Source organism: Dioscorea cayenensis, chromosome 15 (genome assembly GCF_009730915.1).
Source record: "Dioscorea cayenensis subsp. rotundata cultivar TDr96_F1 chromosome 15, TDr96_F1_v2_PseudoChromosome.rev07_lg8_w22 25.fasta, whole genome shotgun sequence".
In the NCBI taxonomy this organism is placed as follows: domain Eukaryota; kingdom Viridiplantae; phylum Streptophyta; class Magnoliopsida; order Dioscoreales; family Dioscoreaceae; genus Dioscorea; species Dioscorea cayenensis.
Window position 1 is genome coordinate 15,604,227 of NC_052485.1, and position 24,199 is coordinate 15,628,425.

General features: G+C 44.0%; 1 non-coding gene across 1 annotated transcript; it reads right to left on the bottom strand.

The window, feature by feature from the left end:
* Window positions 1-9,115: 9,115 nt before the first annotated feature.
* LOC120278387 lies at window positions 9,116-9,222 on the bottom strand. The gene has a single exon (XR_005541717.1). It is a non-coding gene; the product is annotated as a small nucleolar RNA R71 (small nucleolar RNA).
* Window positions 9,223-24,199: the final 14,977 nt, after the last annotated feature.

Sequence of the window (24,199 nt, forward strand, 5' to 3'; positions counted from 1 at the left end):
GTGTCTTTATAGCCTATCTTTGCTTCCTTTTTACTCTTCAAGGCATTCACAACCTATATGCATAAAAGAACACCAAATACACAATATGAGAAATAAACCACAGTAAAAATGATGCTCAATGCATGTAAAACATATATAAAAAATATGTCCACTCAAGCACTTATAACCAGCCCATGCGGGTCCCGTGCAGGCGGATGGTGCCCGCATTGGCTAGAAAATTTCAGCCAGAAAGACTCACGGGCACCATGCGGACGCATGGCGGCCGTGAGCTTTTCAGCCCGCGCGCGCAACATGAGGCTGAGAGCCTCACGGCCTGTCTCGCGGCTGCATGGCACCCGTGAGACCCACAGCCCATTCAGTAAGACTTCCTGCGAGGGGCCTCTTATGGCTGCAATGATGCCCGCAAGGCCATGGATCATGCCACAAGTGTCCACACGGGCCGTATACAGCCCTTATGGACCTGGAAAATCGAAAAATCGGCATGGTTCCTCTTGCAAACTCAATAAAATACGAATTACAACCATTTAAACGCCGAGATGACAATGAAACACAACTAAATAATGCTAATTCAAGGCCAATGACAAGCGAGCAAGCCTAAGCATGAGTTGAGCACAACAACAACGACAACAAAAAAAAATTCGAAAATCTCACAAACATGAGCATTCAACCACAATAAAGAAACAAAGCAACTAAAAGAAATACGAAAATTCAAAGATGATGAATTAAAAGACTTTGGTTGCCTCCCAAGAAGCGCTTGTTTAGCGTCATTAGCTCCACGTACCTTCATTCTTTTAAATGGTGGGGACTTACCTCCAAGCCAAAGAGAAGTGCTCCAAGATAGGTATGGCTTCAATCGATGACCGTTAACCTTAAATGTACCTTTCTCTGGATGAGTTAACTGTGAAACTGTGAAGGGGCCGTGCCACCTTGATTTTAACTTCCCTGGGAAAAATCCTAACCTCGAATTAAAAAGGAGAACCAGGTCCGCTACCTTGAAGTGCTTACCTTATTTAATGTGTCGGTCATGATACTTCTTAATCCTTTTCTTGTAATCGAGGGAGTTTTCAGATGCCATAGTGCGTCATTCATCCAACTCACTTAGTTGGAACTTCCTCTTATGGCCGATTAGATGAGGATCAAAATTCAATTGCTTAATAGCCCAGTATGCTTTATGTTCCAATTCAACGGGTAAATGGCAAGCTTTCCCGTAGACCAGCCTATAGGGGGTTGTTCCAAGAGGTGTCCTATACGCTGTCTGATATGACCAAAAGGCATCATCCAGATGGTCCGCCCAATCTCTCCTGTGCTAACTCACGGATTTCTCCAAAATTCATTTCAATTCGCGGTTAGAGACTTCAACTTACCTACTTGTTTGAGGATGATACGGAGTTCCAACCCTGTGGGATACTCCATATCGCTTCAGGGCATGTGCAAACTGAGAGTTACATAAGTGAGTCCCTCTATCGCTGATGATCGTTCTTGGTGTACCAAACCTGGAGAATAGCTTTTTCAAAAATTTTACTACCACTCGTGCATCATTCGTGGGGGATGCATGTGTTTCCACCCATTTAGAAACATAATCCACAGCTACCAAAATGAACTGATTACCACGGGAACTGGGGAAAGGGCCCATGAAATCAATACCCCACACATCGAACACCTCACCAGCTTGGGTCCAGTTTTGTGGCATCTCATCTCTACATGAAATGTTCCCAGTCCGTTGGCACCTATCGCAACATTGAACAAACTTCTGAGCGTCTTGAAAGATGGAAGGCCAATAAAAACCTGCATCCAGAATTTTTCTTGTTGTTCGGTTGGCACTATAATGCACCCCAGCAAGACTGGCATGACAGTGCTCCAATATAGAATACCCTTCCGAATGAGATACGCACCTCCTCACCACCTGATCAGCGTAAGTTCTGAACAAATAGGGATCCTTCCAGAAGTAATATTTCAGATAAGAGTAGAACTTTTTCTTTTGTTGATAAGTTAGCCCATCCGGACGTGTCCCCGCAGCAAGAATGTTTGCAAAATCTACGAAACACGGAGTTTCTTCTTCTCTCAATATCCGAATGCTAAACAATTGCTCATAAGGGAAGCCATAATTTTATTTCCTTTCTTTCCTTGGTGCTCTCTACTGGAATCACAAGGCGTGATAGGTGGTCATCTGTTAAGTTTTCGGCCCCCCACTTATTTTTTATCTCCAAGTCAAACTCCTCAAGCAAGACTACCCACCGGATCAGACGAGGTTTTCCATCCTGCTTGCTCAGAAGATATTTTACAGCGGAATGGTCGGTGAACACGGTCACCTTTGATAACACTAAATACGAACAAAACTTGTCAAACACAAAGACCACAGCAAGCATTTCCTTGTCGGTGGTAGTATAATTCTCTTGAGCCCCATTCAATGTCTTTCTTGCATAGTATATTGGGTGAAAATGGCCTCCTCGATGTTGACCAAGAACTGCCCCTGCTGTAAAGTCACTAGCATCACACATGAGCTCAAAAGGTAAATTCCAATCGGGTGATACGATAATCGGAGCTTCAACAAGTTTTTTTTTAGGGTGAGGAAAGTAGTCATACACTCATCACTAAACTCGAATGCCGTGTCCTTCTCAAGGAGGCTTGTAAGTGGTCGGGCAATTAATGAAAAATCCTTGACGAACCTTCTGTAAAAACCTGCATGTCCCAAGAAACTCCTAATGGCCTTCACTAACGTTGGGGGAGATAGCTGTTCGATAGTGGAAACCTTGGCCTTGTCCACCTCAATTCCTTGTTGTGATATCTTATGACCAAGCACAATGCCTTCCTTGACCATAAAATGACACTTTTCCCAACTGAGAACCAAGTTGGTTTCCTCACACCTGGCTAATACCCACTCAAGATTTTTGAGGCAGAGGTCGAAAGAATCAACGAAAACTGAGAAATCGTCCATTAAAACCTCCATGATATCTTCCACCAGATCATCAAATATGGCCATCATAGAACATTGGAAGGTGGCTAGAGCATTACATAGTCCGAAAGGCATACGGCGGTAGGCAAAGTACCATAATGGCATGTGAAAGTTGTCTTGTCCTGGTCTTCTGGGGAGATGGGAATTTGAAAGTACCCAGAGAGACCATCCAAGAAATAGTAATATGAGTGCCCTGCTAGTCATTCAAGCATTTGATCAATGAAAGGAAGAGGGAAATGATCTTTTCTAGTAGCATCATTCAGTTTTCTATAGTCTATGCACACCCACCAACCTGTGACCGTTCTAGTGGGGACTAATTTATTCTTTTCATTAGTGACCACCATCATCCTCCCTTTTTTTCGGCACCACCTGCACTGGGCTCACCCACTCATTGTTAGATAGAGGGTAGATGATTCTTGCTTCAAGAAGTTTGATCACCTCGCTACGCACTACTTCTATCATATTAGGGTTGAGACGTCTCTGGGTATAGCTGTCGGCCTATGATTATCTTCCATGAGAATCTTGTGTGTACAGAAGAAAGGGCTAATTCCCATAATATCTGAAATCTTCCACATAATTGCTTTTTTGTATTTCTTTAGCACACTCAGAAGGTTGGATTTTTGCTTAGGGTTCAAGTCCGAGGCAATGATGATTGGAAGTTTTGATCCCTCTGCCAGAAATGCATATTCCAAGTGTTCGGGAAGCAGCTTTAGTTCTAATTCCGGTGGTTCCTCAATTGATGATTTTAATCTCCAAAACTTCCCGAGATCAATATCCTCGAACCCTCTATACTCATCTTCTGAGGACCTACCACTATCCATACACTGTTCTATAGCGTGAATCTCACGTCCAGATGATCTTGAGTCACCCCCCACTATAAGATCTATTTCCACTTCGATTTGCTGAACTAGTATGACAGAGTCATCGGACTTGTTCCTTTCTTCCTCATTTGTGGGGATGGAAGGAAGGATAGGTGGAATAAGCTCAACTACTGGTAGTACACTATCGGACTTCATATAGTGCGTTAATAGTTCCTGCACGTAATGCTCTCCCAAGGGTACGGGTCTAGCCACATTGTAATGTTCAAACCGTCTCCAACTATCAAGAATGTGCGTACTCATCATTCCCTCTTGTTCAAAAGCCACTAGAGATTCAAGTAGGAAATTCGAGCATTGAATCTGAAGACAAGAGGAGTCACCGTAACTGCCGGCTACAATCATGATTATAATGGATAATGAATAACCAGGAAATGTTAAACAAAGAGAAATATTTAAAGCAGAAAATAACTTCGAAAGAAATAAAAAAGAATCAATGGCTAAATCAATAAACTCTAAGTTTTATGAGTATTCCTTGTGAGTCCCCAGCAACGGCGCCAAAAACTTGATGCACAATCTGCAAGCGTACGGAGTCGATAAGTAATACCTCTCATGCGAGAACGAGAGGGTCGTATTCCCTGGGCCGAAGGATCTATCCTTACTTCCTCTTTGCGTATTGTCAAGCTGAAAGATTCGAAGGGTTTCTCTAATCTATTATTTAAAATGAAAGGACTACAAGTGGAGTCTTGATAAGGTCCCCTTGCGTATATCCCGCAAGTGCACGAGTTTGTCGAAGTAATAATCCCGGGTGAGCGGGGTCGAATCCACAGGGAGTAGGGAGTAAAAACACTTAATTTGATTCTTAGCTATGTGGAAGGTCAATAGTGACAAGTGTGAAAATGATTCAATTCTCAACAATAAAAGCAACAAGTAAGAGGGCAAAAGTAAAGAAGGGAGTAAGGCAATCTATAAATATGGGGTACTCGGATAATGCTCAGCCTAGGATAATCATTTCAAGTGCAAGAACCCTCTATTATGCTCTCTAATCAATGCAATAGTGAGTCATGGAAATCCTTAATTACATAGTCCCAAATCTAAGGTCAACTATGCCTAACTCTACACATGTCCCGGAAGAGAAATCAAACAATCTCAACACCTCGCACTCGTATAGGGTTGCAATGAGCTCTAGGGACTCCAAGTGATAACTCGCTTCCTAATTATAGACCTAACCCTTTGGTCCAGGTGGAAGGTCCCTAGCCATAATTAAGCCCTAGATACTAAGATCACCTAAACGCTTCACTCCATTGCACGCGCAACTAAGCCCCAGTAGAGGGTCCTCCCTTAGACCATTCACTCTATTATGGCCGCAAAGAACTCTAGGAACGGAGGTAGAATCTATCACGTCAGAGGGGAAGGGGACGCTCATGTACCTCTCGACTCACCATCTCAACCCTCTCCAACCTAGCTTTGTCTAACGCGCATGGTGTATCATTCACTCACAAGGTTACCAACAAGAACTCTCAACCCTAGCGTCACTCTAGGGGAAATGTTCATACAATCAAGCATTCAAGGTTAGAACTCGCAATAAACATCAATTAATTGAAAGCATAATAAAGAGATTCAATGAAATGAATACATCCTAGGGTTCACAAGTACCCAAGTACCCACTAGGGGTTTATCTCTCCATGGAGCTAAATACAATCACAGAAATCGAATGTAAAAGCAATGAATCCATAAAGAAAACCCCTCGATGGTCGTGTCGATGGTCTTGTGGAGAGTCCTCTACTTGTCGCAAGGGACACTTTGTCCGGCCTAGGATACACCTCGCCGGATGAATGAAGATTAAAGCTCTCCCAATAACCTTTTTCCAAATGACACGCGATGTCGGATCCATAGAACCTCTTCAAAACCCTAGCCAATACCTCTCAAAACCCTAGCCGAAGCCCTCTCTTTAGTTGGCGAAAAAATGGAGAAAAGAATACCAAAATCAGGGCTGAATCGGCTTTAAATAGGGCTGGAATCGAGCGACTCCACGGGCGTGGACGGTACACGCGCCTGTGCGGAATTTCTACACGGGCGTGGATAATTTCCACACGCCCATGTGGATTCTCTGTTTCTCTGATTTTCTCGGCCGGCTGTGAACAGTGCTGCTACAGTATATGCTACATTGTTTCTATATTGCTTTGCTACAGTCTTCGACCTGAATAACTTCACAATTCCATATTTTCATCGGGGTAACACAAACGGGCACACGTTTACGTCGTGAATCACTTGCTTCTTCAAGGATATACATGTTGGTGGAGCTCTCTTCTTATGTGCATAAATCGGAATGCTCGAGTGTGACTGCCTTTGTGCCCCTCCAAATGGATGTGCTCACTCGAATGTGAGAAGGTTGGCACACACTCTAGCATATCACACCTGACCTATGTCTTCGCGTTTGAACCTTAGCAAGATTTCTTCCAAAATAGGTGCATTATGATCCACATTGGCCCATTTCTTTCATAGTCGGCCTCACAACCCTACCTGCATAAAAGTAACATAAAAACACACATATTAGTGTAAAAACCTGAGAAAAGTAATGCTCAACATAAGGAATGAACACTTCGCATTCATATCGCACAAGCACTTATCAAGTCTAAAAGAAGGCACGGGTATAAAATCAGGGGTAAGAAATGGTCACGGATGCGGATTCCCTAGGGGCTACTAAAGTGTAAAGGATGCTAAGAATGTCATGCAATTGAGGATTTGGACCTAGAGATTTCCTAAATTAGATCAACCCGATGGTCACGGCAATTGACCCCTAATCCGGTATAAGTATTGATACGGAATTTCTTCCGATCAAATCCTCATAAAATTGCATTAACAAAGCGGAAAATCCCTAATTAGAACTGGAACACAACTTGGTCTAGCCCTAATATTGGAGGGGAACAAAATACCCGATGGTCACGGTGTATTCGTACATGAATTCCTTCCAAACTTGGTATGTCTAGTACAAGGGCGATGGTCAAGCTACCAAGTACAACCTAGGAGTTGGTTTACAGAGTTCTCATGTAAGCAACACATCACATGCACCAAGAATGAATCATAAACATACAACAATTACAATAGACAAAATTAGATCATCCAAATACACAGGTTCACACCAAGGTTCACCAGCATCCGGTGACCTTGGGGTCTACTCGTCCATGCAAACTGATAAGTGCTTGTGCGATATGAATGCGAAGCGTTCATTCCTTATGTTGATCATTACTTTTCTCAGGTTTTTACATTAATATGTGTGTTTTTATGTTACTTTTATGCAGTTAAGGTTGTGAGGCGGAGTATGAAGGAAATAGGCCAATGTGGATCATAATGCACCGATTTTGGAGGAGATCTTGCTAAGGCTCAAACGCGAAGACATAGGTCAGGTGTGAGATGCTAGAGTGTGTGCCAACCTCCTCGTATTCCAGCGAGCATATTCATTTGGAGGGGCACAAAGGCAGTCACACTTGAGTATTCCGACTTATGCATATTAGAACAAGATATCCACCAACATGTACATCATTGAAGAAGCAAGTGATTCACGACGTAAACGTGTGCCCGTTTGCGTTACCCCAATGAAAGTATGGAATTCGGGAGTATTTTCGGCAGAGCACTGTAGCAGGTAATGTAACAAAACAATGCAGCAAGTACTGTAGTAGCACTGTTCACAGCCGGCCGAGAAATCAGAGAAACAGAGAATCCACACGGGCGTGTGGAAATTCCACAGGGGCGTGTGACATCATACACGCCCGTGTAGTCGCCTGATTCCATCCTTATTTAAAGCCGATTTCAGGCCCGATTTCAATATTCTTTTCTCCATCTTTTCCCCAACTTGCGAGAGGGCTTTGGCTAGGGTTTCTAGGGATATTGGCCAAGGTTTTGGAGAGGTTCTATAGCTCCGACATCGTGATTCCATTAGGAAGAAGGTTGGTAGGGGGGCTTCGATTGAGGCGTATCCTATACCGGACGAAGGAATCCTTGGACGACGAGTCGAGTGCTTTCCATAAGACCATCGACACGACCATCGAGGGGGTTTCTTTATGGATTTATTGCTTTTACATTCGATTTCTTTGATTGTACTTAGCTCCGTGGATAGCTAAACCCCTAGTGGGTACTTGGGTGATTATCTAGGGCTTAATTGTGGCTAGGGACCTTCCGCCTGGACCAAAGGGTTAGGTCTACTTTTAGGAAGAGATTTATCACTTGGAATCCCTAGAGCTCATTGCAACTCTATGCGAGTGCGAGATGTTGAGATTGTTCGATTTCTCCTTCGGGACATGTATAGAATTATGCATAGTTGACCTTAGATTTCAGACTATGTATGTAAGGATTTCCGTGACTCACCATGCCATTGATTTGGAGGTATAATAGAGAGTTCTTGCACTTAAAACGGTTATCCTAGGTGAAGCATCATCCGAGTACCCCATCTTTATCAATTGCCTTACCCTTTTCTTTATTCTTGCTCTCTCACTTGTTTCTTTTATTATTAAGAATTAAATCAACTTCACACTAATCACTATTGATCTTCCACATAGCTAAGAACCAAATTAAGTATTTTCACTCCCTACTCCCTGTGGATTCGACCCCGCTCACCCGGGATTATTACTTCGACAACCCGTGCACTTGCGGGATATACGCAAGGGGGCCTTGTCAAGTTTTTGGCGCCGTTGCCGGGGAGTTAGGCGTTTAGAGATACTTTGTACTTTGTGTTCTTAGCTATTTCACTACACATTCTATTTTATATCTTCTTATTCTATCATCGTTCTGATTTTCTTTTTCTTTACTTTTGGTACAGCTCCAGGTTGTGACCCGAGGGAATCCATCAATATTGATTGAAGGAGACCCTGAGCTTGAACGTACACTTCGAAGGAAAGGGAAAGAACCTGTACAAGCACAGCCTAATCCAGCTGATTTGGAAGTAGAAGGATCTGACAACATGGTAGAACAAAATGAGCAACAACGGACACTATCCGATTATGCCATACCTTTAGTGTTGGGGACACAATCGAGTATTGTGCGTCCCCCAATCATAGCTCAGAATTTCGAGCTAAAGCCGGCATTTATCCATATGCTGCAGTAGTCCGCACAATTCAACGGTATGGCCGATGAGCATCCAAACAGTCACATAGAGAGCTTCCTCGAGGTGTGTGACATGCTGAAGATAAATGGTGTGACAGATGATGCCATCAAATTGAGAGCCTTCCCATTTTCCTTAAAGGGGAAAGCAAAGCAGTGGCTACACTCATTACCTAGGGCATCAATCACTACATGGGAGGAGATGGTAGAAGCTTTTCTAGCGCGTTATTTCCCTCCCGGAAAATCAGCAAAGCTTAGGAATGAGATCTCATCCTTTATGCAGTTGGAATTGGAGTCTCTATTTAAGACATGGGAGAGGTTCAAGGAACTCCTGCGCAAGTGTCCGCAACACGGATTCCCGGAGTGGATGATTGTTCAAACCTTCTACAATGGTTTGAACCCGAGTACAAGGCAACTCTTGAATGCGGCGCAGGAGGTACCTTAGGTAGCACGACCCCCGATGAGGCTCGTCAATTGATTGAGGAAATGGGGTTAAATAGCTACCAGTGGAATGCTAGGGAAAAGAAAAGGTGGCCCGTCTCCCTGAAATTGATGCGGTAACTTCATTGGCGGCCCAAGTGGAGAGTTTGAGTAAGAAGCTAGAACTTATAGCTTCGAATAGAGTTGCGGCCGTGACATATTGTACTGGTTGTGGTAGAGGACATGCTCCTTGCGATTGCCCAATCATCATAGGTGATGTTTCTTCAGTTGAGAATGTTGACTTTGTATGTAATGGAATGAGACCTCAAGGGAATCCATACAACAACAACTACAATTCAGGTTGGAAGAATCATCTCAACTTTTCATGGAGTAATCAAGGACCACAGAAGACCATGGGGCCACCGGGGTTCCAACAACAACAACAAGCCCCTCAAGTGGAAAACAGAATTTCAGGCTTGGAAACCCGAATGACAGATTTGGAGAAGCACTTGGCTAGATTTGTTCAATCGGCAAATACAAGGTTTGAATCAGTCGAGGCTACACTTCGCAATCACACCACCTTCTTGCACAACCTTGAAAATCAAATGGAGCAAATTGCGAAATCTCTTTCCGAAAGGCCACATGGAAGTTTAGTAAGCAACACGGAAACCAACCCGAGAGAACATGTGAAGGCGATCGTTTTGAGAAGCGGTCATGAGGTTGAAGGGAGGCTTCCGAGTGAGAAGCCGAAAGAACACGCACCCGAGGTCGTAGAGGTTGATAAGGTAGAAAACAAAGAGAAAGAGTTGGCACCCCCACCTTTCAAGACAAGAATCCCTTATCCCTCTAGATTAAAGAATGACCAAGGAGATGATTAGTATAAGAAGTTCCTGAGTTTGTTCAAGTAACTCCACATCAAAATTCCTTTTGTTGAGGCTTTGGCTCAAATGCCTAAGTATGCGAAGTTCCCGAAAGACCTATTAACCAACAAGACGAAATTGGAGGAGAGTGCTTCAATGGTGCTTGATGCTTCATGCTCGGCGGTGTTGCAAAAGAACATGCCGAACAAGAAGAAAGACCCGGGAAGCTTCATTATTCCGTGTAACATCGGCAACTTAGGTGAGGAAATGGCATTGCCGGATTCAGGGCAAGTATCAACGTTATGCCATATACTTTCTTTCAAAAACTAGGCTTGGGTGAGCCTAGGCCTACTCGGATGGCTTTACAATTGGCGGACCGAATGGTATGACATACGAGAGGCATCATTGAAGACGTGCTTGTTAAGGCGGACAAGTATATTTTTCCGGTTGACTTTGTAGTGCTAGATGTCAATGAGGATGCAGATGTACCCTTGATACTTGGGAGACCGTTCTTGCAGACTTCCGACGCATTGATTGACATGGACGGTGGAGAGCTCACATTGAGAGTCGGAGACGATAAGCTCACTTACCGCCTTGCTGAAGCCATGCGGCATTCTCTCGATTTTGATGACACTTTATACTTTCTAGACACTACTGATGAGATTATTGATGAATATATACAGGAAATGTTCAACCCGAATCCGTATGAAGGTTTGTTCGACCAAGAGGAGAGCAATGAAGAAGTAATGATGCTTGGTTCGACTGGAGAGGAAACATCTACCCCGGGAATCTTGAAGAAAGTGCTCCAGAAAATGAAGAGGGCTCGAAGATGCCACCGAAAATGCCCCAAGACTGTTGGAGACGTACATGAGCCAAGAAAGTTGGACGAACCATTGTTAGGTGGTCCGAAGCCCGCTAGTACACCCTCTACCCTCAAAAGACTTTGCTCATCATGCTTTCAAGTTATGGGTAAGAGGGCAACCTTCATTCATGAACCCCCATGAGGTAAGAAAGATACGTCAAGCTTAGTGACATTAAACAAGCGCTTCTTGGGAGGCAACCCAAGTGTTTACTATTTTCGTATCTTTTAGTTTAGTTAGTTTGCATGAATAAATTGTTAAGTGTTGGTATTTTAATTTTTGAGTGCTTGTGCTGCGATTTTATTGTGGGTTTTTAAAAGAATTCATTGTATGTTTTGTTGAGAATTGGCGAAGTTTCGTTGTTTGAGTTCTATTTTCTGTTTTTATCTGGTATATCTTGCACAATAGGGCAGGCTCTAAGTGTGTAAACATGTTCAGACAAGTTATGCAGAGCCTGCAGGTTTTTCTAAGTCATCCAGAGAAAAAACACGGGCGTGTGGAAATTCCACACGCCCATGGGTGTGTACTGTGAACTCTTCCAGAGAGGGCACAGGGGCGTGCGGCTGCCCCTGTGGACGACCATGCGACAAACGCATGCCCGTGGGTAATTTCCACACGGGCGTGCGAATTCCTGCAGAGTTGGGTAGTTTTTCCCTAGAGCACACAGGGGCGTGGACTAGCCCCTGTGGGCGACCTTGTGAATCACACATAGGTGTGGGGTAATTTCCGCATACCCGTGCGAAGCTCTGCAGGTTGTTCCCTCCATCCCGATAAAACACAGGGGCGTACGGCTGCCTCTATGAATTGGGCTTGTGAATGTCCACGCCCGTGGGGAATTTCCGCACGGGCGTGTGGAAGACTTGATATCTTTCTCGGATGTCTAGGGCAGCCACAGGGGCATGCGTCTGCCCCTGTGGGTCTGCCGCACGGGCGTGGATAATTTCCGCACGCCCGTGGGAGATCATTCTAAGTCAGTGAGAGTTTTTCCCGAGAGCGCACAGGGGCGTGCAAACGCCCCTGTGGAGGTTTTGAAGTGACGCACACGGGCATGGGGAATTTCCACACGCCCGTGTGGATGCACAGAACGTCAAAAGTCGCGAGTTCTGTTTAAAAAGGGGATGATTTCTCTCCTTCTTCACGACTCCTTTTCACTTGAAAACACTCTCACAACATTCTCCGAGTCCATTGCGCTAGTTTGGTGGGATTTTAGCAAGTTTTCCTGCCGGCTCTCTATTTTCTCATTTCTCCTCATTGGTAAATTCATTTTCTTCATCTTCTTCGTCAATTCATGATTTATATTGATTAATCTGGTTAACAATGCTTCGTTTCTTCAATTGGAACAATGATTTACATTTAGAACGAAGTTAGAGATATTATTAAGTTGTATTTTTGGATTGTTGATACTTGGCCTTGCGTTTCTCACGCCCCGTGAATCCACACGGGCGTGCTGAAATTCCACACGACCGTGTGGATTTCTGCAGTATTATTTTATCAACTTGTTTGACTAATTTTATTTAAATTTGGCAGATCATGGCACCTAGGACAAAGAAGCAAACTGATAAGAGGCCACTTGAGGCATCCTCTGAGCCCGGTGGCATGCGATTTGCGATTCCCGAACATCAAGCCCGTTATGAGTGCTTATCGAGACTCCGCTTCGGACAGACTCGATTCCTTGACACGACTATATTACGAGATCTTCAGCAGGGAGATGAGTTCGCTGATGTGGTTGAGGACCTTGTTTCAGAGGGTGGTTGGCGGCAGTTGTTGACGATTAGAGAGCCAGCTATCCGAGAGTTTGCACTGGAGGTGCTCTCCTCGTTTGAGTTTGATAGAGCGTATGTGAGCTTCAACAATTTGGACACCATTCAGTTCAGAGTATTTGGACACCACCATAGTTTGAGCATTACGCAGTTTTCCATACTACTTAGCTTATACAAGGAGGCATTCACAAATTCTGAGGAGTACGCACAGTTACCTACTGATTATCCTGGAACCTTGACCCCACAGAGAGCTTACGGAGTGCTATGTGGTCAGGGTCAGTACGAGCCTGGGGTCTCCAAGGCCACGTGCCTTTCCCGGCCTGCCTACAAATATTTGCACGCAATCAGGAGTAGGTCGGTGAATGGCCGTGGCGATAGTACTGGTGTCTTGAGCCGCCAGGAGTTGCTGTACTTTACTCGATTATAGAGCACGTATTGATCCACTTAGGGCACATCTTGGCTGATTACATCAGACATCAGGGACAATACACTAGACTGGGAGTGATTTTCTCGGGTCCTTACATTACGAGATTAGTGATTGGCATAGGTCTCTTGGATTCGATTCGAGGGGCCGAGAAGACAAGTGTACCCACTCACCTGGGTCTAGAGACGATGCGATTGATAGGCATGGTCCGCAGGGTTCGGACAGGGGTTTTTGCGTTAGTTCTACTAGCCCCAGAGATAGCTGAGAATGACGGTGATGACGCCGGAGCATCTCAGCCCGCCCTCGAGCCTCAGCCCACATCGATGGAAACTGAGGCACCTCCAGCGGCCGAGGAACCACCCCAGTGCGTATGTTTTCACCTTCTCGAGCCAATGATCATTTTGAGAGGCTCGAAAATGCTATAGGAGTGGTCCGAGCCGAGGTTGCCGAGATTAGGGATATACAGGCCACTCAGTACACAGAGTTCATGGCGCGTTTCGACATATTACAGCATATCCTAGAGTGACACGTTGGCTCATCATTCGTCCTGTAGCCGAGGACTCTTCAAGCACCGCCAGTACCTCCAGCACCTCCATCCTCGACCCCAGCACCAGAGGACCCACTATATGCTTCTACTTCTACAGCAGTAGTAGCGGAGCCAGAGAGCGACTTCGACACTTGACCTTTCTTTTACTTTTGTGCATTTTACTTTATCTTATTTTCTTGTTTTTAGACTTGTTCACTAAGAGAGGATTTTCCTTCTGAATTTATGTTATTTTGCATTATCGAGTTGTATTCATTGCTTCATCTTTTATACACTCGAGTTGTTTTTGTTTTTCTTGAGCTTCAGTGAACCCCCTCGTGTATGCGTGTAGATGGTCTTGTCTTCTTGGAAATTGAGACTTAGTCATGGGCACGGCCAAGGTGCTTTGGCACTTGGCCGTGCGAGCTTCACAACCCGTTGGAACACTACTCCCAATTAATTAGCTTCATCAAACACAACACTAGGAGTCAGGGGAGTATTGTTTTGATTGCTTCTCCCACATCTATTTTTGAATGATATATTTTGAGTGAGCTTGCATGTGTACATTGAGGACAATGTACAACTAAAGTGTGGGGTGGGGGGGGGGCATTTCATAATGCGCACATCTTTTCTATTGTTCTTGATTGATATATGCTCACATAGCCAATGGCGGTTCACCTTAGTTACAATGTTTGTATTATTAAGTCTAGGAGAATTGTTAACATTGAATGTTTTCATGCTCTAGTTCTTGCTTGAATTTTTAGGAATTTTTGCCCGATTTTCACTTAGTGCACTACTCACTCTTTGAACTCTATTGGAAACTCATGTTTGATGTTAAAGGGACTAGTTAGGTTTACTTCTTTTGAAAAAAAAAAAAATTGGAAAAATGAAAAGAAGGAACAAAATAGTTTGTTGTTTATTTGTATTTGTTGGGTGGAAAGAGCTACCACCTATGAAGTTTGAAGCTACTCTCACAAGTCGGATACTAGTTATGCCCTAATGAGAGAAAGAGCTATCTCATAGGATGAGTGAAAGCTAACACCCGGGTAGAAAGAGCTACCACCTTGAAAGTGTGAAAGCCACCTTAGCGGCCGCTTTGGAAAGGGCTACCTTAGAGGATGTGTGAAGCTACTACCATCTTTTAAAATTTTTATCACTTGTGTAGATAAATAAGTCCCTTGCACTTAGAACTTTGAGGAGTATAACTTGGGGTGTTTTGAGTGAGTTCACACACTCACACGAAATTCGGGTTTGTTATCTTTTTTTATTCAAGTTTTTAGCTAGAGCATTGATTTTTCGTATTTAGTGTTGAAATTTTCCTTACTTGTAGAATGCTATCTTTGTATACTTTGGTGAACCTAAGGCCAAGCACTTTTAACATTTTCTTCATTGATGCACAGAATGTTTTAATGTTTGCTTGAGGACAAGCAAAAGCTTAAGTGTGGGGGAGTTTGATAAGTGCTTGTGCGATATGAATGCGAAGCGTTCATTCCTTATGTTGAGCATTACTTTTCTCAGGTTTTTACATTAATATGTGTGTTTTTATGTTACTTTTATGCAGGTAGGGTTGTGAGGCGCAGTATGAAGGAAATAGGCCAATGTGGATCATAATGCACCGATTTTGGAGGAGATCTTGCTAAGGCTGAAACGCGAAGACATAGGTCAGGTGTGAGATGCTAGAGTGTGTGCCAACCTCCTCGTATTCCAGCGAGCATATTCATTTGGAGGGGCACAAAGGCAGTCACACTCGAGTATTCCGACTTATGCATATTAGAACAAGAGATCCACCAACATGTACATCATTGAAGAAGCAAGTGATTCACGACGTAAACGTGTGCCCGTTTGCGTTACCCCAATGAAAGTATGGAATTCGGGAGTATTTTCGGCAGAGCACTGTAACAAAACACTGCAGCAAGCACTGTAGTAGCACTGTTCATAGTCGGCCGAGAAATTAGAGAAACAGAGAATCCACACGAGCGTGTGGAAATTATCCACGCCCGTGTCCACAAGGGCGTGTGACATCATACACGCTCGTGTAGTCGCCCAATTCCAGCCCTATTTAAAGCCGATTTTAGCCCCGATTTCAGTATTCTTTTCTTCATCTTTTCCCTACCTTGCGAGAGGGCTTCGGCTAGGGTTTGAGAGGTATTGGCCATGGTTTTGGAGAGGTTCTATGGCTCCGACATCATGATTGCATTAGGATGAAGGTTGTTAGGGGAGCTTTGATTGAGGCGTATCCTATACCGGACGATGGAATCCTTGGACTACGAGTAGAGGGCTTTCCACAAGACCATCGACACGACCATCGAGGTGGTTTCTTTATGGATTTATTGCTTTTACATTCGATTTCTTTGATTGTACTTAGCTCCATAGAGAGCTAAACCCCTAGTGGGTACTTGGGTGATTGTGAACCCTAGGATGTATTCGTTTCATTGAACTTCTTTATTATGCTTTCAATGAATTGATGTTTATTGCGAGTTCCAACCTTGAATTCTTGATTGATTGAACATTTCCCCTAGAGTGACACTAGGGTTGAGAGTTCTTGTTAGTAACCTTGTGAGTGAGTGACACACCACGAGCGTTAGACAAAGCTAGGTTTGAGAGGGTTGAGAGGGTGAGTCCAGAGGTACAGGAGCGTCCCCTTTCCCCTCTGACTTGATAGATTCTACCTCTGTTCCTCAAGTTCTTTGCGGCCATAATAGAGTGAGTGGTCTAACGGATGAACCTCCACTGGGGCCTAGTTGCGCTTGCAATGGAGTGAAGCGTTGAGAGGATCTTAGTATCTAGGGCTAAATTGTGGGTAGGGACCTTGCGCCTGGACCAAAGGGTTAGGTCTACTTTTAGGAAGAGATTTATCACTTGGAATCCCTAGAGCTCATTGCAACTCTATGCGAGTCCGTGGTGTTGAGATTGTTCGATTTCTCCTCCGGGACATGTATAGAGTTAGGCATAGTTGACCTTAGATTTCGGACTATGTATGTAAGGATTTCCATGACTCACGATGGCATTGATTAGGAGGTATAATAGAGAGTTCTTGCACTTGAAACGGTTATCCTAGGTGAAGCATCATCCGAGTACCCCATCTTTATCGATTGCATTACCCTTTTCTTTATTCTTGCTCTCTCACTTGTTTATTTTATTATTATTTAGAATTAAATCAACTTCACACTAATCACTATTGATCTTCCACATAGCTAAGAACCAAATTAAGTATTTTCACTCCCTACTCCCTGTGCATTCGACCCCGCTCACCCGGGATTATTACTTCAACAAACCCGTGCACTTGCGGGATATACGCAAGGGGACCTTGTCACAAAGAAATACAAATAATAGGTCCATGAAAACAACTACAAATGGTATAAGAAAACTCACTCAAATAATAGAAGTGAGATGACAAGCCAAGTGAGGTGGAAGGCTTCCACGGACGTCGCGATCGGGGCTGCTTCCCTTGTCGTGTACAACCTTCCAAACAAGAGATCGATGAAGATTTAGCCAAACCAAGCTTCTCCCTTTGATTCCCCTTCTCCAAAATGTGTGAACTTGCCTCCTCTGAACTGGTGGAAGTCGGCTCCAAGAACTCCCCCAAAAGCTCTCCCAAAACGTCCTCTTTTTTACCCTAGAAAATCAGTCCAATATATACCCCGTCAGGTCCATACGGGCTCCATGCGGCCGCATGGAGCCCATGAAGCTCACTGCCGTTTCACCCAAAAAAGGTATCTGTGCTACAGTACTCACAGGCACCCATCCGGGTGCATGGACCCCGTGAAGCTCACAGGCGAATGCCCGCAGCATGAATAGTGACTCTGCTACAGTGTTGGAACCCCAAAAATGCCTTTTTTGGTGTCGAATTCATCTAATTTGCATTTTTTAGCTTCGTTCGGCTCTTTTAAGATCTACAACACCGAAATAACCAATTTAGACTTAAACGGGCATCAATTCATTAAAATATACACAAATAATACAATATTAATACGTATAAAATACATACATTTAGGCGTTTATCAGGCCCCTACCGTATAGTCGCTCGTATGACACATCAGTTTGAATGGTAAATCCCACTCAGGGACGACTAATATAGGGGCCTGAATGAGCTTGTTTTTTAAAGTATTGAAAGCACACAATAATTCTGTAGTGATATTATATGGCACATCTTTCTCAAGAAGCTTGGTCAATGGTTTTGCTATGATGGTTATCCCACCAGTGCAGGAGGTCATCAAGTAATACCTATTGTGAAAGCATGAGAGGGTCATATTCCATAGGCCCAAGGAGCTACCCTTACTTCCTTTTCGCTTGTTCTCTAACCTACAAATCACTTGATGCTTAAAGCTACTAAGAAAAGTAAAATTAAGCAAGTAATTATGGAAAGGCCGATTGAGAAGAGGAAAATCAAGGAATGAGAGAGGTCACAGATGTGGATACCCCTGGGGATTTATTAAGGGTTAGAAGAATGCTAGAAATTCTAAGCACGTGGTGGTTCAGGCCAAGAGAGTTCCCGAGATAGATCCTCCCGATAGTCACGGTGATGATCCCTAATCCCATATGAGTATTGGCACATAATCTCTTCAGGCCAAATCCTCCTACGATTGTAATTCACATAGGGAAATCTCTAGTTATGCTGATACTGAACCTAGGTCCAGCCCTAATCATTGGAGGGTATGAAACACTCGATGGTCACGGTGTGTTCATATATATATCCCCATTAAGCAAGGTGTATCTAGTACAAGGGCAATGGTCACGCACTGAGTATAACCTAGAGTTGAAATACAGAGTTCTCATGCAAGATCAACACATAAAAGTGCATCAAGCCTAAACCATGAAGAGACCACATGCATTAAGCAAATCAAAGCATTCAACAACACAAGTTCACCCAAAGGTTCACCGACATTCCGTAACCTTGGGGTTTAGCCGTCCATATAAGAAACCACACAAGATAGGTTCATGAAAACAACTATTAAATGCTTATGGAAACTCTTTCAAACAATGAGAATAAGAGAAGGAAGAGGAAGCCTGCAGATGTCTTCCATGTACGCAACAATGGAGGGGGCTTCCCTTGTCATCTCTAAGCTTCTCAAAGGTGGAATCGATGAAGATCTTGCCCAATGACGCTTCTCCCCTTGATTTTCCTATCTAGATTGCTGAATTTGGCCTCAATTAGCTCCGGTGAAGTTGCCCCCGCCGAGAGCCTCCAAGATGGGAACGAGATATGATAGATGGAAAAAGAAGATCTTTTCAAAAAACAAGCCCTAGCTTTACTTAAAAGCCATCAGCCCCGAGCTGAACGTGTAGTGCGCAGGCCGTGCCGTCCCCGCGTGGCTTACTGAATTTTGCTCGCAAAAACCCTGGTCAGGGGTGCTATAGTTCCAGCTCTGAAGTCTTCACCGGGTCTCGTGGATGGTGCACTGGCCAGGTAGTGCCGCGAGGTTCATAGCCTGATTCATGTAGGACCCGGTTTCCTTGCTAAAGTGTTCCAAGAGTGTTCTTGCTTAAAAAACGTGATTTTTGGTGTTGATTTCACTCCAATTGTTCTCGAGCTCATTGTAGTTTCTTCGGGACCTGCAACAAGAATATAACCAATTTTGATGAAAAACGGGCACTGATTCATCTGAAATAGAATGCAAACATATACAAAATCAACATATACATACATACATTTAGGCTCTTATCAAACATCCCCACAGCTGAGTTTTTGCTTGCCCTCAAGCAAACAAAACATGAAAAACTTGTGGATAGTGATAAAAGGCTAAATGTATAACCTTAAGCTCAAGTGTAAATGACTCCACAAGCATTAATGGACAGAAATCAAGATGTGAGCTATTCAATGAATAGTCAAGTAATACTAGCTCTGCTTCATCTTGAGTACTCTTATGAGTGTGTCCTCACTCCCAACCTTGACCTCCACACCCCAGATTACCCCAGGGTGCCCATTCATCACACCCATGATGAAAATGGTATTAAAATGCTAAAGACATCCTCAGTACTCAGTTAAAAGTCTTTTGGCTACTAGATAAAACTCTAACTTTCAAGTCATTGCTTCTTTCACACAAATATACAAACATACACACTTTTTGTTTTCTTGGGTCCAACTAATGTAGACTGCACAAAAATGTTTTACAATCTTTCTGAAGGATGCACATGCTGATTAGGCACAAGAGCCACCTAATGTACTCGAATATAGTCTACAAAGACGCATTCATGCTACACGAGCAGAGGTGATAAGTGCTTGTGCGATATGAATGCGAAGTGTTCATTCCTTATGTTGAGCATTACTTTTCTCAGGTTTTTACACTAATATGTGTGTCTTTATGTTACTTTTATGCAGGTAGGGTTGTGAGGTGGAGTATGAAGGAAATAAGCCAATGTGGATCATAATGCACCAATTTTGGAGGAAATCTTGCTAAGCTTCAAACGCGAAGACATAGGTCAGGTGTGAGATGCTAGAGTGTGTGCTAACCTCCTCGCATTCGAGTGAGCACATCCATTTGGAGTGGCACAAAGGTAGTCACACTCAAGCATTCTGATTTATGCACTTAAGAAGGAGAGCTCCACCAACATGTATATCATTGAAGAAGCAAGTGATTCACGACGTAAACGTGTGCCCGTTTACGTTACCCCGATGAAAATATGGAATTGAGAAGTTATTCAGGTCGAAGACTGTAGTAGAGTATTGTAGCATGTACTATAGCAGCACTGTTCACAGCCGGCCTAGAAATCAGAGAAACAGAGAATCCACACGGGCGTGTGAAAATTATCCACGACCGTGTGGAAATTCCGCACGAGCGCGTGGAGCATCCACGCCCGTGTAGTCGCCCGATTCCAACACTATTTAAAGCCGATTCAGTCCCGATTTTTGTATTCTTTTCTCCATCTTTTCCCCAACTTGAGAGAGGACTTCGGCTAGGGTTTTGGGGGATATTGGCTAGGGCTTTGGAGAGATTCTATGGCTCCGACATCGCATGTCGTTTGGAAGAAGGTTATTGGGAGAGCTTTCGTCGGCATCGATCCGGCGAGGTGTAACCTAAGCCGGACAAAGGATCCCTTGTGACGAGTAGAGGACTCTCCACAAGACCATCGACACGACAAACGAGGGCGTTTCTTTATGGATTCACTGGTTTTACATTCGATTTCTTTGATTGTACTTAGCTCCATGGAGTGCTAAACCCCTAGTGGGTACTTGGGTGATTGTGAACCCTACGATGTATTCGTTTCATTGAACTTCTTCATTGTGCTTTCAATAAATTGATGTTTATTGTGAGTTCCAACCTTGAATGCTTGATTATACGAGCATTTCCTCTAGAGTGACACTAGGGTTCAGAGTTCTTGTTGGTAACCTTGTGAGTGAGTGACACACCACGAGCGTTAGACAAAGCTAGGTTGGAGAGGGTTGAGAGGATGAGTTGAGAGGTACAGGAGCGTCCCTTTCCCCGCTGACGTGATAGATTCTACCTCCATTCCTCGAGTTCTTTGCGGCCATAATAGAGTGAATGGTCTAAGGGATGAATCTCCGCTGGGGCTAAGTTGCGCGTGAAACGGAGTGAAGTGTTGAGGGGATCTTCGTATCTATGGCTTAATTGTGGTTAGGGACCTTCCGCTTGGACCAAAGGGTTAGGTCTATAATTAGGAAGAGATTTATCACCTGGAATCCCTAGAGCTTATTGCAACTTTATTCGAGTGCGAGGTTGAGAGGTTATTTAATCTCTCCTCCTGGACATGAATAGAGTTAAGCATAGTTGACCTTAGATTTGGGAATATGTATGTAAGGATTTCCACGACTCACCATTGCATTGATTAGGAAGCATAATAGAGAGTTCTTGCACTTGAAGCGATTATCCTAGGTAAAGCATCATCCGAGTACCCCATCTTTATCGATTGCCTTACCTCCTCTTTACTTTTGCTCTCTTACTTGTTGATTTTAATTGTTGAGAATTGAATCATTGTCACACTTATCATTCTTGATATTCCACATAGCTAAGAATCGAATTAAGGGTCTTTACTCCCTACTCCCTGTGGATTCGATACCCGCTCACCCGTGATTATTACTTTGACAAACCCGTGCACTTGCGGGATATACGCAAGGGGATCTTGTCAAGTTTTTGGCGCCATTGCCAGGGAGCTAGGCTGACAAGGTCCCCTTGCATATATCCCACAAGTGCACGGGTTTATCGAAGTAATAATCTCGGGTGAGCGGGGTTAAATCCACAGGGAGTAGCGAGTAAAGACAGCTAGATGCGATTCTTAGCTGTGGTATCGGCTAATGATGAGTGTGATGGTTCAGTTCTCGGCAATTAAGAGAGCAAAATGAGAGCAAGGGAGGCGTGGAAGATGGTTGCTCAGGACTGGTAATCGCTGGACTAGCTGCTGGTCAGCATGATCGTGGAAGCATCAGTCCCAAAGTCTGGGTCAACATGCTCACTCTCATTGGTGTCCCGGGATGGGAGATTAAATAACCTCGACCTCGCGCTCAGTCAAGCCAGCAGTGTGCTCTAGGGGTTCAAGTGATAAATCGGCTTCTGATTATGAACCTGCTGGTCCACGGGACGGTCCCTAGCCACAGTGAGCCCTAGATACTAGGATCCCCTTAACGCTTTCACTCCATTGCACTGCAGCTAGCCCCAACGGAGGTTCATCCCCGAGACCATTCACTCTATGACATAGACTCAGGAACGGAGGAGATCTATCGCGTCGGGAGAGGGGACGGCTACCTGCTGATCGTCTCAGACCCTCCACCTAGCGCTGCGTGCTGTGTGTCACTCACTCGAGGTGACCAGAACTCTCGAGCCCTAGTGTCACTCTGGGAAATGTTCGTACAGTCAAGCATTCAGGGTTGGAACTCACAATAAACATCAATTTGATTGAAAGCATGTAAAAGAAGCTCAATAAAACAAATGCATCTTAGGGGTTCACAATCACTCAATACCCTGCTAGGGATAGCTCTCCATGGAGCTAAGTACAATAAAAATCGAATGTGAAGCAATAAATCCATAAAAGAAACCCCCTTTGATGGTCGTGTTGATGGTCTTCTGGAGAGTCCTCTACTAGTCAGTCAGATTCCCTCATCCCGGGTATAGGATGCGCCTCGACAGAAGCTCCCCTACCAACCTTCTTCATCAGGAATGACGATGTTAGAGCCATAGAAGCTCTCTAAAACCTTGGCCAATAACCCTCAAAACCCTTGCCGAAGCCCTCTCTCAAGTTGGGGAGAAGATAGAGAAAAGAATACCAAAATCGGGGCTGAATCGGCTTTAAATAGGGTTGGAATCGGGCAACTCCACGGCGTGGGCGCTGCACGCGCTCGTGGGATTTCCACGGGCGTGGATAATTTCCACCGCGTGTGGATTCTCTGTTCTCGATTTCGGCGGCAGTGAGCGATCTTCTACGATGTTACTATAGTGCTCGCTACGACCCTTCGACCGAATAACTTCCCTAATTCCATACTTTCATCGGGGTAGCGTAACGGGCACACGTTCACGTCGTGAATCACTTGCTTCTTCAATGATATATATGTTGGTGGAGCTCTTATTCTTATATTCATAAGACGGAATGCTCGAGTGTGACTGCCTTTGTGCCCCTCCAAATGGATGTGCTCACTCGAATGCGAGGAGGTTGGCACACACTCTAGCATCTCACACCTGTCCTATGTTTTCGCGTTTGAACGTTAGCAAGATCTCCTCCAAAATAGGTGCATTATGATCCACATTGGCCTATTTCCTTCATACTCAGCCACACAACCATACCTACATAAAAGTAACATAAAAACACACGTATTAGTGTAAAAATCTGAGAAAAGTAATGCTCAACATAAGGAATGAACACTTCGCATTCATATCGCACAAGCACTTATCATAGCCGTTTAGAGATACTTTGCACTTTGTTTTCTTAGCTATTTCACTACACATTCTAATTCATATCTTCTTATTCTATCATCGTTCTGATTGTCTTTTTCTTTCTTTTTGGTGCAGCTCTAGGTTATGACCCGAGGGAATCCATCAATATTGATTGAAGGAGACCCTGAGCTTGAACGTACACTTAGAAGAAAAGGGAAAGAACCTGTACAAGAACAGCATAATCCAGCTGATTTGGAAGTGGAAGGATCTGAAAACATGGCAGAACAAAATGAGCAACAATGAACACTATCCGATTATGCCAGACCTTCAGTGTTGGGGACACAATCGAGTATTGTGCATTCCCCAATTATAGCTCAAGACTTCGAGCTAAAGCCGGCATTCATCAATATGCTGCAATAGTCCACAGAATTCAATGGTTTAGCCGATGAGGATCCAATTAGTCACATAGAGAGCTTCCTCGAGGTGTGTGACATGCTGAAGATAAATGGTGTGACGGATGATGCCATCAAATTGAGAGCCTTCCCATTTTCCTTAAAGGGGAAAGCAAAGCAGTAGCTACACTCATTACCTAGAGCATTAATCACTACATGGGAAGAGATGGTAGAAGCTTTTCTAGCCCGTTATTTCCCTCTCGGAAAATCAGCA